Consider the following 15,344-nt stretch of genomic DNA (forward strand, 5'->3'; position numbering starts at 1 on the left):
ATGCTCCCACCCCTGGGATCAGCTGTCAGGGCCCGGGGAGCCCGCGGGGCAGAGGTGGATGAGGTGCCTTCCCTTGTCCCCTTCCCCTTCTGCGAGGGCCTGCTGGGTGCTGCGAGCAGCACGGCATCCTGCCCGGAGCAGCAGCACCCACCGCGGGCTGACTCTGCCACCGGCGCTGGAATGAGAGAAGGCAACGAACGAAAACATGGGACTGATCATGTCCCATGGAACACAGGTAATGCTCCCTAGCTGATCAGCCCGGTTCTGCCCCTCCAGCCGGATCTGCTGCCCCGAGTGGAAGTGTGGCCCCTACCTTCCCTTCCTGTTGAACCCACCCCTCCTGTTCCAAGAGCTCTTGAGAGTGAGCTGTTATTGTGTGCCTGAAGGCTGTTTTCAGTATCTTTACGCTGCTCACCTGCATCCATTCTAGATGAAATCCTGAGGAAATCCTTACTATTGATCCACTTCAACCGTTTTCCTTCCCCAGCCATGAATTGAGAGCTCTGCTGGGAGCTGTTTTCTTCTCTCTGCAGACTACACTTACCAGTGCTGTGCTTCCCACAGGCTCTTCCTGGCACCTGTACCATGGAAAGGACAGTGGATGCTCGTTTGTGCACCCTTCTGCCAGCCCAGCAGCAGGGATTTTTAGCTGACTGAGTGTCTCAGCCCAGCTATGGGGAGTTCTCACCTCCCACCCACCTGAGCTAGGGATAGGACTCCCATAGAACTCACACCTCAGCCCAGAAACCAAGGAGATTCAGGGGCCAAAGCAGAGACTAAAGCCTCCACATTCATCCCGTAGGAGCATCACCGTATCAGCTTTCAGGAAGGCTCTGCTCCCTCCTCTGCCAGGTCATGGCACAGAGGCAGAAAGGCGAATGACATCAGATGTGAAATACCTTGAGTGGCTGGAGTGTGTCCAGAGAAGAGAATGGGGAAGGGTCTGGAGCACAAGTCTGATAGGAATATAGGAATAGTTAAAGGAGCTGGAGGGGGGCTCAGCCTGGAGAAGAGGAGCTCAGTGGGGACCTTCTCAACTCTCCACAACTCCCTGACAGGAGGCAGCCAGGGGGAGGTTGGGCTCTGCTTCCAGGGAACAAGGGACAGGACAAGAGGAAACAGCCCCAAGTTGCACCAGGGAAGGTTTGGATTGGATACTGGGAAAATTTCTGCGCAGAAGGGGTTGTAAAGCACAGGCTGCCCAGGACAGTGGAGTCCCCATCCCTGGACGGATTGAAAAAACAAGTAGATGTGTCACTTGGGGTTCAGCAGGGCAATGGGGTGGATCAGCAGCCCAGAACACTTTGACCATCTGCATTGGCTCTTCTCCCCAGCTCAGCCTCTGCCACTGCCTGCCAGGGTCACAGCCAACTGCTCTGACTTCCAGGTGCTGCCATGTAGGAGGGGTCTTTGGAGAGCCACTGATCAGGTATAAAAGCTCTAAAGAAGGTCGTGCAGCACTGCTCAGCCCCAGCACACTCTGATATATGCAGAACCCACCTGCCTGCATTGCCCACCTCACAGGGTTCCCACCTCAGCCCTGTGTTTGGGTGGTTCCATGGGTACGATCTGTTCGCCAGCTTCAGACTGTGCTGTCAAGCACAGTCTCTGTGAGAGCTGCAGAGCTGGCAGACGATTTGTTTGGCCCAAGGCTTTCTGGAGCCACTCGGAACCAGCATTCCAGAAGTGCTCTGTGTCATCATTGTTGTCCTCTGCCTTCAAGTGACATTGGCACTGAGTTGATACTTTCCTTCCTACCAGGAAGCCCTGTCAGGGCTTGCTCCTGCTCCTCCTCCTGCCACAATCACTGCCTACATCCCACTCTTGCAGTCTTCAGACAGGTCTCATTCCCTTTTCCTTTCTGTTCCCTGACAGCCCCATCTTCCACAGTGTGTGGAAGCAGCTTGCAGCAGTAGTGCCCTGCATCCCTCCTGGAGGAGGCCTGGAGTGGACCACGGGGTTTGGTGGGGTAGGGTGGGAATGGGATTGGGGTATCTTTAGGGGCTCCCATCCACCTGGGTGAGGGGACCACTTGGTGTTGCAGTTCTGTTGCAGCCAAGGCAAAAAGCTTTGCCTGTGCCAAGGCCAGGCCAGGTACATTTGCTGTTTCCTGGGGATAAACATCTCAGGTTTTTAGCACAACTGCAGTCCCCATCCAAGCAGGCACTCACTGATTGGAGGCAGATGGCTCCACAGCAAGTCCTTCCCTGCTCCTCTCGGCAGCCATTGCTTTCCACCAGCCCGTGGCCTTGGCAGCACCCCATGGCACTGAGAGAAGAGGCAATGCCAAAGGAGAGGAGGCAGCATCTCAGGCAACACCAAGGCTCTGGCCTGGCCAGCCTCTTTGGCCACAATGGTGCAGTGGTTGCCTGTCCCAGGCCATCCAGAGCTATCCCACTGCCTGGGACTGATTTAGCTCGGGGCTGCCTGGCTTGGCCTTTCTGGCTAAGAGGACACAGGGTTTGTGTGAACACTGATGGAATCAGGGGCTGGACATGGTTCCCACTCTCAGGGTCCACCCCAAATCTGTCACCTTTGGCTCCATTCATGTCTGTGAACAGAGAGCAGCTCCAGGCAGGAACAGACTGGGCAGGAAGAGGCATATGTTGTGATTCCAACCCATCAGGAGATATGGTGCAAGGCAAAACACAGCCTGAGGTTCAGGATGTCAGCCCAGCCCTTGTGCTCTGCAGTTCCTTGATCCATGGACATGATGGATGGACAGAATTGTCAGCAGATGGATGTCACAGGCTGTGGCCACCTCACCCCTTCACCAATGGAGTGACATAAAACGGGCAGTGTGTGCTGGGGGAACACTTACCAGCCACAGCTCTAAGCAGTGTCAGTCTCAGGCTGAATAACTGCTTCAGGCCTGCAAGAAAAGAACCAAACCAAGCCAAACCAAACCAAACTGGTCAGTCAGTCAGTGGGGGATAACAGCTGCAACCTGAAGAAAGGAGAAACTACAGTGGCGTCACCCTTGGAGAGAAGGACACCATCACCAGTGGTCTCACCTTGGTGCTCACGGGCTGAGGATGCAGCAGTTCAGCCCACCCAAGGCCTGGGGAGCCCAGAACAGCTTTGTGAAAAACCAGATGCAGAGCTCTGTGCACTCTTATGGCTCCAGCCCAAATGCTCATCTTGTCACTGGTGCAAAGTCCAAAAGGCTTCAGACCCCCAAGCTGAGCCTTGCAGCAGTGAGCTGTGACAGCACAGTGAGCTGAGTTCATGCTGTGAACGAGCAGCAGCCACAGCAGAGCAGTTGTCAAAGGCCTTTCCAGCACGCAGGTGCCCACTCCTGAGGGGCATCCCAGCTATGAACGGCTGAGCCTGTCCAGTGGATGCTTGAACAGACTCCAAAGGGGACTGACACATGCACAGAGCCCTTGGCACCAGGAAGCAGGAGGAGTTCTTGCTTTCTGCTGCATGTGGTCCTGACAGAAAAGAATATAATAATATACACACAGTATCCTAACATAGTGCATGCAGCTAATGAATGTACTTACATGTGTGATATACAGGGGATACCTAGCCACAAGTGTGCTTCTTCAGCTGCTCTTGCTTCTTTGAAACCAGCACAAATGTTAAACCTGTGCTGCAGAAGGTGGGAGAGGATGCTCTAGATAAACACACACACACACGTGTGCACATACATTCCCCTATGCACTGTGCATCATGCTGGGCACACAGCACTACTACAAGGTGTGAAACAAGGTCCCCCAAGCTGTGGATTACAGGACCACTCTCAGACTGTATGAGCATTCACCACTGAAACAAAAAAGAAATAAAATCCCAAGGAGATGCTTTTTACTGGCTGAAGAACATAAAAAACATTCTTGCTTTTTCCATAAACCCTATATCCCCCTTACTCTTCTCCTTTTCCTCCTCCTTGCTTGGCAGTAGGAACCCACACCGAGTTTCCCTAAGTGCCATTTCTCCCTTTCCTCTCACTTAGGTCACGGTAACCTTTGGAGTTGGGAGAGCTGTCTGTGACACAGCTGTTCAGCTCTGGTCCATCATCTGGCTCACTTTGGGTCCCTGAGCCTGCTGTGAAGTGCTTCAGCAACAGAAATAAAACCTTTCCCTTTCACCTCAGGTGTAGCCCCCAGCACACTGACTGAGGACAGCTCAGATAACGAGACCAAGCAGCAGTGCCTGCAGGCCTTGGGATGCTGGACAGACTCTGGGCTCCACCGAGGGCTCTGCTGCCACCCAGGGACCGCACACTGGGAATGGGCTCTCCATTTCCATGGAGATTTCCAGACAAGCCACTGTCCCATCCCTCAGACACACAGACACCAGGTGAATGACAGAAGCTGCTCTGCCAGTCACTCATGAGACACCCCCCCCTTCACACAGGGAGAAAATGGCACCACCTCTTTCTCAGCTCTTCTCTTCCCACATGGTCACAGCTCCTGCCCCACACTAACAGGGAAAATATCCCAGATCCCCTTGTGTTCCTTCACATCCCTATCTCCACAGCTTCCCCCATCCTCAGCCCTCTCCTGCCCCACAGCACACCTCCCACGGGGGGCCACCAACACCAGCAGGAGATGCCAGCAGTTGTCCTCTCACCCCACCCCATTAAGGACATGGCTGAGCTTAGCAGAGACAGTTCAGAGGTGTGGGGAAAGATGGGAAAGAGAGGCAAAGAGAGCAACAGCCAAGACAAGAAGCCCACAGAGAACGATCTTTACTGGCAGCACTCGTGGTACCTCCTGGACACAGACTGACACTGGCATCTTCTCTCACCCAGGTCTGTGCCTACTGTCTCCTGAATCTCTTGCTCTGGAAGCAGAACAGAGAGAGCTGTAAGCTCTGTGCAGGTGCCAGCAAGCCCTGAGAAGGCTGCTTGGCAGTAGCTGCTGGTGGGGTAAGCACCGGGGGCAGTAGGAGGGGCACTCCCGAGTGCTGGAGCTGGTGCAGCGCTCCAGAACCCCTGTGCTGCAGCCTGCTTCCCTTCCTCAGCTGAAAGTGCTTGCTAAAACTGTTTAAATGTGGTGCCTTTTTTTGGGTGGCGTGTATGGGAAGCCAGCACAATGATCTCCTGAAGATCACAACTGCTGCACGGTGCCAGAGACACCACTTGTGCATTGTCTGAGAGCTCAGGAGGGGCCTCTCAACCAGGACTCGCACCTGGCCCCACACAACCAGTACAAGGCAGTCACTGGTTTCCAGCACAGCAACCTTGTATGCACACAGAAATAATGGTCCCCTGTTATCTCATGGACATCCTGCTGGTTTCCCTCTCCTCCAGGCTGGCCAACAGGGCTCCTCTTAGACTGCATGAAGGCAGTGCATCCTCTTCCAATACCTTTCCTAGGAAGCACATCACTGGCAGCCTTTCCCACACAGGTTCAGACAGCTCAGAAGAGCACAAACCCAAATGGCCATCCCCAAAATCCCTCCCCATCTGGACAGTTGGCTTTATCCCATCGCTGTTCAGCCCCTTCTGTGCCAGAAGGGCAGCTGGAAGCCTGGCCTTGTGCTCTCTGTGTCGCCAGGCCCGTTGTGAACTGCTGTAAATACTGATTATGTTAAATATGTGTACATTTAGCATCATAAGGAGGTACATAAATAAGCTATGGTATATAAATAAGTTGTGGTTTCCAAACTTAAATCTGCAGGATGAGGAAATTAATAAAGCAGCTTTACCTGGGTGAGATATAATAGAGAAAACTAAAATTAGGAAGCTTTCCTTCCCTTCAGCACACACAATACTACATGGCTCTAGAGCTGGTCAAATCAATTTTGGCAACAGATTTGTGGTAAAACAAAGCTCAGATTTAATTATTTGAGGATTTTTGTCAAAAATGCTTGTTATGCTTGTGGGCAGAAGCAATAAAAGCTTCCAAAAGCTTCCATCAAGAGTCATTGCCAACAACGTTTTGTGGAGGGCAGTTTTGGAACTCAGTTTCTGGGCCCACTGCCTTCACATGGAGGAAGGGCAGTTTATAAGGGGAGAATGTTAAATTTGATTTTGAAGTCAATGACATAGTAGGGAAGGGGTCCAGCACCCGTAGAGTAGGCTGGCCTGGAAGAGTGACAGAAGGAAAGGGAAGGCAAGACAAAGAGTATCTGCTGCCTCAGGAGTCCCTGGCGATTGTGGGTCAGGATGAGGACTGCCACCCCTTCTCTCTTTGCATGTGACCCCACACACAGCCAGAGATCACCCTCGGGCACATGGCAGGTGCTACGTGCCACGTGTGCCAGCCACAGAGCCACGTGCCTCTGGGGTTATCTGCCAGGCCACTGGGACCATCCTACTGACCCCATTTCAGGGCTCTGCAGACACAGTGCTCAGGAGAACCATCCCTGAACACTGAGCCTCATGAAACCAATGCCCAAAGACAGCTCTTGGCTTGATTTCCCTGTAGGTTTGCTTCCTTCAAAAACAAGTGGCCCACAGGCAAATGTCCACTTGCCTGACAGATAATACCAGTGCTCAGAGCTGAATTCTGGGTGCTGAGAAAGACCCCAAATATTTGGTTGGGTATGCAGATATTCATGTGTAAGATGGCAAAGCCAGGAGCAGTTCCCATCACTCTTGGCTGAAGTGGCAGAAGCAAATGCTTGCACGGGAGATTTCAGCAGCCATAATATTCCAGTTTGGCTCGACTCACCAACCTCTTCCACAATAATCTCAGTGCTTCCAGGAGGAGAGTCTTTTTCCTGTTCAGAAACAACACAAGAAAGGAAAAACCCGCCTCGGGTGGGTGCCCCTTGACCTGCCACGTGGGTTTGAGAGAGGAAGAAGAAAAGAAAGACATTTGAGGTGCTCAAACATGTTCAGAGAAGGGAACAGAGCTGGGGAAGGGTCTGGAGCACAAGCCTGATAAGGAGCAGCTGAGGAAACCAATGCCCAATGCCCTGGGGGGGCTCAGCCTGGAGCAAAGGAGGCTCAGGGGGGACCTTGTGGCTCTGCACAAGTCCCTGACAGGAGGGGGCAGCCGGGGGAGGTCAGGCTCTGCTCCCAGGGAACAGGGACAGGAGGAGAGGGAACGGCCTCAGGCTGGGCCAGGGGAGGTTTAGGTTGGATATTGGGGAAATTTCTTAACAGAAAGGGTGGTCAGGCACTGGCACAGCTGCCCAGGGCAGTGCTGGGGTCACTATCCCTGGGGGGTTTAGAAAACCTGTGTGTGTGGCACTTGGGGACGTGGGTTACAGCAGGAAGTGCTGAGTTAATTAATGGTTGACTTGATGATCTTAAAGGTCTTTTCTAACCTTAATGATTCCATGTTCTGGGAATCTATGATTTGATGAAGCAGTGGGGCTTTCCTGGTCATATCTGTGATTAACACCAACACCACGGGGACAGAACTGTCACCCTCCTGCTCTCAGCACCATCATGGCTGTCTTCAGACACCCCACCCAGCAGCGTGGTGTCCAACCCACCCAGCCCAAGGCCTTCAGTTGTGCTGCTGTGAAACCACCTCAAGGGCTAAGTTATTCTCCTTGTGGTGTTTCTTTCCTTAAAATAGAGAACTTCCCTCAAAAGACAACTGTACAAATTGGCCCTGTTTGCTCCAGAGTCTGGGAGCAAGAGCAGGAACAGCACAGTTCATTCTTCTGATAAACACTGCTAATGTGACCAACGTGCAACACAGAGAAGGACAATGCTGCCCCCAAACCTGTAAACAAAGTTATGATGAGTGATATGTTTAGAATAAGCAAATATTAGAGATTTCTGTACAAAAAAAGGAGTAAACTCTAACAACACACAACTTATTGGCACTCAAACCCAGCTAAACACACACTGTCCTCCTGCAGCTGCATCAGAGCTGCCTGCAGACATGTCCAGGTCTTCAGGAACTGGATCTCACCCTCCTGCACCAAAAGAACAGATCCAGGAACCCTCTCACTTGGACCTGTAATGCCTGATGAGGATTTCCTAATTCGAGCTGAATGATGAATGCAAATACCTCAAAATGCAGATGTCATTTTCTAATCAATTCAACTCAGCAGCCACAGTGTATCTGGAAAAAAGGTGAATTTGGAAAGGAAACGGGTAAAATAATCCTACAAATTTCCTTAGGGGTTCAGAGTTTATCAATGGAAAGACTGACTACAATGATCTCACAGGTGCTGGAGTATTTGATGCTTTGCTATTTGGGATAGCAAAGGAAATCACAACACGGAGTCCATGAAGCAGCACCAAAATTCAAATCTTAAGAAAAAAAAGAAATTTAGAGAGAGAAAAATTAAGAACGTTTCAAAAATCATAATAAAGAACCCTTTTTATGGTCATAAGGGGGAAGTAACAAAACTCTGACTTGATTTAATTCAGATGAAAATGATCACTTCTAGTCCAGTGCTGTGTCAAATCCCTGCTGGCACTACCTTTTGTGCCCTCTGCTGTTGGCAGCTGCTTGCTGAGCCCTTTCTCACATCAGTTGGGTGCTCGCTGTTCTTTCCCTGCCCACCACAGGATCCAGCTCAGAAAATCTCATGTCTTTGGTAGGAAGAATCTGAATGCAGTGCACAAATCTCATTCTAATGCATCACAAGCTCCCTACTGGAGCCATGTCCAAAGCTCCCTACTTTCCACGTTGTCTCACATGTCCTGTACTCATCCTGCCTGTACCTAACCTGGTAAATGAGGATGAGTGAGGGAGGAGAGCTGAGCTGGAGTGAGATCCAAGCCGTGGGAGTCAGTTTGCAGGTCTGAGGGCTGACATTTGCTTTGCTCCTTCTCAGTGACTGCAGGTAGCACTGACAGTGCAGCACCCTCCAGTCTGTCCCCAGAGCTACCTGAGTGACACACCAGGAACTGGACACGAGTGACTGCTGAGCTCTCATGCTGCTATTGAACGTTAAAGTTGTTTTTGATTGTTTTCCAAGCCTACAGATTACACTGAATGGGCTGAGTTCAGACTGCAGGTCACACGAGGGGTTCTCCCCCTCTACTCTGCCCTCGTCAGATCCCACCTGCAGAGCTGCCTTCAGCTCTGGGGTCCTCAACACAGGAAGGATGTGCCCCAGTTCAAACAGGTCCAGAGGAGACCATGGAGATGCTCCAAGGGTTGGAACCCCTCTACTCTGAAGCCTGTCTGGGAGAGCTGAGGGTGTTCAGCCTGGAGAAGAGAAGGCTCCAGGAAGACCTTAGAGCCCCTTCAGTGCCTAAAAGAGGAATATAAAAGAGAGGCAGGGTGACTTTTTACATGGGCAATCAGTGATAGGACAAGGGGAATGTTTTTAAACTAAGCTGGGAAAGATTTTGATTGGATATTAGGAGGAAATTCCTCCCTGTGAGGGTGGTGAGGCTCCGGCACAGGCTGCCCAGAGAAGCTGTGGTTGCCTCATCTCTGGAAATGCACAGATTGGATGGGGCTTGGAGCAACCACGTCCCACGTGGCAGGAGCCTACTGGGTCATGGAACGAGATGAGCTTTAAGGTCCGTTCCAACCCAAACCCTTCTGTGGTTCTGTGGTTCTACACCCCAGAACTGGTGCTGCAAACAGCTGATCACATTTTGGGTCACAGACGAGGCTTTCCTGTGAGTGGGTACCCTTCAGGGTCACTCCTTGTGTGCCTGTGAAATGACCCTTTTTGAACTCACAGGAGCTCCTGGGGCTCACTAGGTTTCCTTGTACGTGAGCTGGTGCAAGGATTTGTGTTTCTTACTGGAATGGCCAGTCCGAGCAGCTGAACAGGACCTGACCCTTGAGCTGTGAGAACTCCTGTTCAGCATGCAGACCTCTCTGAAGGCAATACTTGCTGGGGACCTGCCCTTTGGGCTCTTTGTTGAGCACTGCCTTCCCTCCAGAGGAGTATTTGAACTTCATCACCCATCCAAGGGCTTTAAATCAACCAAACAGACCATCTGAGCCACCCCAGGGAAAGGCTGCCTCATCTGGGCTTCACTCTCATCCTCCAGCATCCAAAGCCTGATGTTCCTCCAGCAGGTTAGGCCTGACTGGTGAGAGGGAACAAACAAAGGAATGGAAAAATAGAGAACAGATGGGAAAATCATATCCAGTGAGCTCCCAGACTGCACTTTCAGGAACCTTCCTTCTGGCAAAGGTGTGCTGTGACATTAACTCGACCTCTCTGCTTAAAAGACTGCCAAGGGCTCCTGCTTTCAGCTGGGGTACCTGAACTGGTCATACTGGCACAGTCCCGCATTCCTGCAGGGGCCTGACTGTAACTCAACACTGCCTGTGTCAGGCACTCCACAGCCTGCAGCAGCCTGCCTTTGGGAGCAGCATCCTGGCCACGGCTCCTGCTCCGAGCTGGCTGCCCTGTGAATGGCCCCTTGCAGAGGGCAGGAGCAGCAGCAGCAGCAGCATGAGGGCGTTGCTTGGACAGAGGCAGCTTTTAAACAACAGACAGGTTTTCCAAGATTTTTCCAAACAAGAGCTGTGGGTTTCCTGGGAACACCATTCAGTGGAGATGCCCACAGCTTGAAGCCAGAAGCTGAACAGGAGCAGCCAGGAAGGGAGCCAGGGAGATGCTCCAAGGGCTGGAATTCCTCTGCTCTGGAGACAGTCTGGGAGAGCTGTGGGTGTTCAGCCTGGAGAAAAGAAGGCTCCTGGGAGATTTTAGAGCCTCTTCCAATGCGTTAAAGGGGCTCCAAGAGAGCTGCAGAGGGACTTTGGACAAGGGCCTGGAGTGACAGGACAAGAGGGAATGGCTTTAAGCTAAAAAGGGTGGATAGAGATCGGGTATTAGGAAGAAATTCTTGTTTGTGAGGATGGTGAGGCCCTGGCACAGGTTGCCCAGAGAAGCTGTGGCTGCCCTGTCCCCAGAAGTGTTCAAGACCAGGTTGGATGGAGCTTGGAGCGACCAAGTGTAAGTGGTGATCTGCTCCATCCTTCCTCAGACTTACTCCAAGAGATCAACACAGTGCACCTGAGCAGGGCTGGTGCCTCCACCAGCAGCTGAGCCAAGACAGAACTGTCCTGGGGGCACCAGGCCCAGCATTGCTGGACAGGCCAGGGAGGGGATTGCCCCACTCTGCTCTGCACTGGAGTGGCCTCACCTCAAGTCCTGTGTGCAGTATAAAAAAGACATTAAACCATTGGAGAGCGTCCAGAGGAGGCCACAGGGATGGGGAAGGGTCTGGAGGTGCCATATGAGGAGCAGCTGAGGGCACTTGGTGTGTTCAGCCTGGAGAAGAGGAGAACTGAGGGGAGACCTCATTGGAGCTCTTCAACATCCTCCCGAGAGGCAGCGCAGGGGCAGCTCGGGGTTTGGATATCTAATTTCAAGGTGCCTAAGTTTGCACACAAGAATTCTCCTCCCATGTTTGTCTTGTGTTAGACAAATTAAAGGTTTAAGCTCATCTCTTAAAAGCTCTTGCAGGCTGCTCACTGTTGAAGAGTGTCACCCCTGAGCCGCACACCTGCACTCCCAACTCTTCCAGTGGCAATGCCATGGCTTGTTGGAGTGGTGCAGGCTAGGGGCAAGCTAATGGAAGGGAGGTGGTGTATGGTTAATTAATCGAGGTCATTCTAGGCATTTTACTTTTGCTCCTACCCTCAGTGCTCCAAACCACACCTCTCTTCCAGGGCACCTACGTTAAATGTCTGCAGTTAGATAGTGTGAATATGCCTGAGGTCACTTCTGCTCACCGTAAGAGGTTGGCAGGGATACAGCTCCAGATCTGGTAATACTTGGAGCAGAGTACAGAGAACACAGTGATCAAAAATTCCTCACAGTTGAACAGATTCCTGTTTGCCAAGGGCTGGGATGCTGTCACTGGGGAGCAGAGCTTGGAGGACAAACTGGTGTGCTGACACAGAACTCGCAGGGCACACTGGTGGGCATGGCCAGCTGTGAGGATGAAACCAGGCTGATTTTGCTTACAGGAAGAGGTTGCTTACTTGTTTATGGTCATTTTCTCCTGCTGCTCTTAACTTGACTAGCCTTTTGGAGGTCTCTAAAGCACACTACAAACAAAGTCCTGTTTAACATCCAGGGTCAAAGACAGGAGCACTGAAATGATCCCCAGATTTGAGGTGGCAGAAATGACACAGATGCTATGACCTTTCTAACCCCAGCTGGGAAAGAATAAACAGGCAGTGCCATGACTGGGGGCACCATAAGCAGGTGGCAAAACTTTAGGTGACAGCTCAGCACTAGCTCAGCTGCAGGGGATGTGTACCAACACTGCCTGATTCAAAGAGCCAGGAAAGGAAACAAGAGCTGGTGAGACTCTTCCAGTGAACTCTTGTTTATTATTTTCCCCTAAAATAACATCAACTCTTTCCACTCTTTTTCCCAAAGAACCAACCATCTTCTTGAGTAGATATGTTCTCTTTCTCTTCCTTCACTTTGACTCACCCAGCTCTTTGAGCACGTGCCACATGATTAAAAACGCCTCATCACAAAGCCCCACAGTGATACCAAATGCACAACATATGCAATACAGTCAGCTGATGAATAACTTGGAGGTTGAAACTTATTTGCACAATGTCCTTGAACAAATAAAATCCAGGGGCAGAGCTCTTGGAGCCTTTGGAGAGCAAAGGTCCACAGAGGGCTGTAAATATCCCTCCTTTGCCTTTTTAATATTTCTACTGATTTGTGACTTTACACCTTTCCTTTTATCTCACTTAACCTGAATCTTACATTCACTCTGGAATAGGAAGTCAACTCAAGAAGCCTAAAAATGGAAATGTGTATAGGATGACAATATTGACTCACTTATTCTCTGAATATTCTTTTATCAACTCCAGAAAGCAAGTCCACAAAAACCTCCCACATGCTGCCTAACAAAGCACAAATGATCAAGTGCACATTATCCTCTTGCTCCTCTCCAGTCCCTATCAGTCCTTCTCTCTGAACGTGTGAGGTGGATTCCCACACACACCACTGAGTGCTGGCTCACATTACAGACTGCTGGGACAAGCTGGGTCCTTACAGAGCTTCTGGATCACATGAAGACTGTGACACAATTAACTGTTCAGCCAACTGGAAGCTAAATCTTGCAAGTAAAAGAAATCCTAATCTTCTAGACTACAAATATAGCTGTTACTTAACTGCCTTCAGCTGCTGAGGTAGGAAAGGGATTTGAGGAGAAGGAAATTCTGTACCTGTAAATAAATGCTTGTTACTGATGATGGGCTCCAAACCTATTGAGCCTCTGATCATCTTGCTGGAAGGCTCTAGGCTTTTTCACCAGCAAGAAAAAGAGGGCAGAAATGTCTCCTCATGTTAAAAGAGACAATTAGAAGTTCATCCTGCTTGGAATATATCTAAGTCAGGGTTGAGGCACAAAAATGAAACTTCATTTTCCAGATACACATCCTGTTATCTGCCTCAATTACTTCTCTGAGGTGAGTGTGTGCTAGAGAGCTAAGAGAGTGGGAAACATCTAGATGCAATACAGAGATGGAGGAACTGAAGAGAAGCAGGGACTTCAAAAGAAACAGTGTTTTGTTTTTCCTGCACAAATACTCAAATTTTCATGTGTTAGAGGACATCCAGTATCCAGACAGAGGCACTAAAAATATGATGGGATGTGGCTCTGGAAAAAGATGCTTTAGCTGACTGTGCATTGAGCAGGGGGGCTTGGCTAGCTGATCTCATCAGCTCATTCCCCTCTGTGGTTTTACAAGAGACCACACGGCATGAAGCTGGGCCAGGGCAGGCTCAGGCTGGAGATCAGGGAAAGGTCCTTCCCCCAGAGGGTGCTGGGCACTGCCCAGGCTCCCCAGGGAATGGGCACGGCCCCGAGGCTGCCAGAGCTCCAGGAGCGTTTGGACAGCGCTGCCAGGGATGCCCAGGGTGGGGTTGTTGGGGGGTCTGTGCAGGGCCAGGGTGGGACTGGATGATCCCCGTGGGTCCCTTCCAGCTCAGGAGATTCCATGCTATACATGGATCAGAGGCACCCTGAAACACTGATGTGGCAGAGAGATGATCTTTCCTGAGAGCAAATGATACCTTTCAGGCAGAGAAGCTGCACAGGTGTAATGACAGATATCCTCTCTCTACAAACCTCTCTGCTTGCAACACAACAGCTGCAACACAGACCTCCCAGAGCAGTGTGATGGCAGGGCCTGAGAGGATTCCAGGAACCTCCCAACAGTGTTACCTCGGGTAATGTCATTTCAGGTGTCTACCACTGCAGCATGAGATCCACAGAGATTTAATCATATCACTGTCTTAGTCATCCAGGTAGTTTTCAGGGCCCGTGATGAAGCAGCAGACTGAATCAGGTGATGGACTGAAGGTGTAGAGGCTCTTGCAGGATAAAGAAAACCACACAAAATCCACCAGGAATGCACTGCAGAAGGTTTGCTACTCTTGTCAGGCCTGGAAAAGTGAGAAGGCCCAGTACTACACAACAGAAGTCAACCTCGTGCAGGTGAATAATCCTTTTTTTCCTCACAACTCTGTCCATTCTGCTGTACTCACATGAAACGGTACTGACACTGACACATCACCATGAGGATTTCTTTTCAAAGAAGGTGTGGCTGCCCCATCTCTAGAAGTGTTCAAGGCCAAGTTGGATGGGGCTGAGAGCAACCTGGTTTAGTGGAAGGTGTCCCCGCCCATGGCAGGAGTTTGAAACAAGATGGGCTTTAAGGTCCCTTTCAACCCAAACTGTTCTGTGGTTCTGTGATTCTGTATTTGGGTTAAGAACAGCACTGGAGACTGCTGACTATGAAGCAATCTTCCTCTACTTCCAGCAGAGGCTGACCTCTGTCAAAGTCTGCATACACAATTACAGGCCCACCAGAGTTGGGCAAGCCACCACTGATTTACCCAGTGGGTATCTCACAGCCCCTGATGACAGACACCCCAGGCTCCTTCTGAACTCCAATCCTTGCTGTGATGGGACACAGACCTTTTGGAAAAGCCTCCTGACTCCCCTCAGCTGGGGCATTGCACAGACCTCCCGCTCCTGTGGGGCTCAAAGCTGGCACTGAGGGATTTCTAAATCCATGGCTCCATTAAGGACCTTTTGCCTTGTCCCAACGGGCACATGTGCTCTGCCACCCATAGCACGACCTGCAGACTGGCTGGCAATCTATTTTTCCAGCATGTGGGAGGCCCACGCCTCTCTGCCATCTGCCACCATTCATTTCTTGTTGTTTCTGAAGCAACCTGAAAAATAACTCTGATTAAATTTAATGAAGCAGAAAACCCTCTGAGTACATTTATTTCCCAAATAATCAGCTTACTGCTCTATCACACCTGCTGCGTGTGACAGACACCCATCTTATCCCTCCTGCACTTCTGAATCCATTCATTTGCTCCTGTTTTGGCTCTAATGAGTGGACTGCCCAGTTTCCACAAGAACAGGGAGTACGTGGGAAATAGGGAGAAATCTAGAAAGGATTTTTAGATCATAATGTATAGCAACAAATAGGAATTCTTAAGAAAATATGGATTCT

Source organism: Aphelocoma coerulescens, chromosome 14 (genome assembly GCF_041296385.1).
Source record: "Aphelocoma coerulescens isolate FSJ_1873_10779 chromosome 14, UR_Acoe_1.0, whole genome shotgun sequence".
In the NCBI taxonomy this organism is placed as follows: domain Eukaryota; kingdom Metazoa; phylum Chordata; class Aves; order Passeriformes; family Corvidae; genus Aphelocoma; species Aphelocoma coerulescens.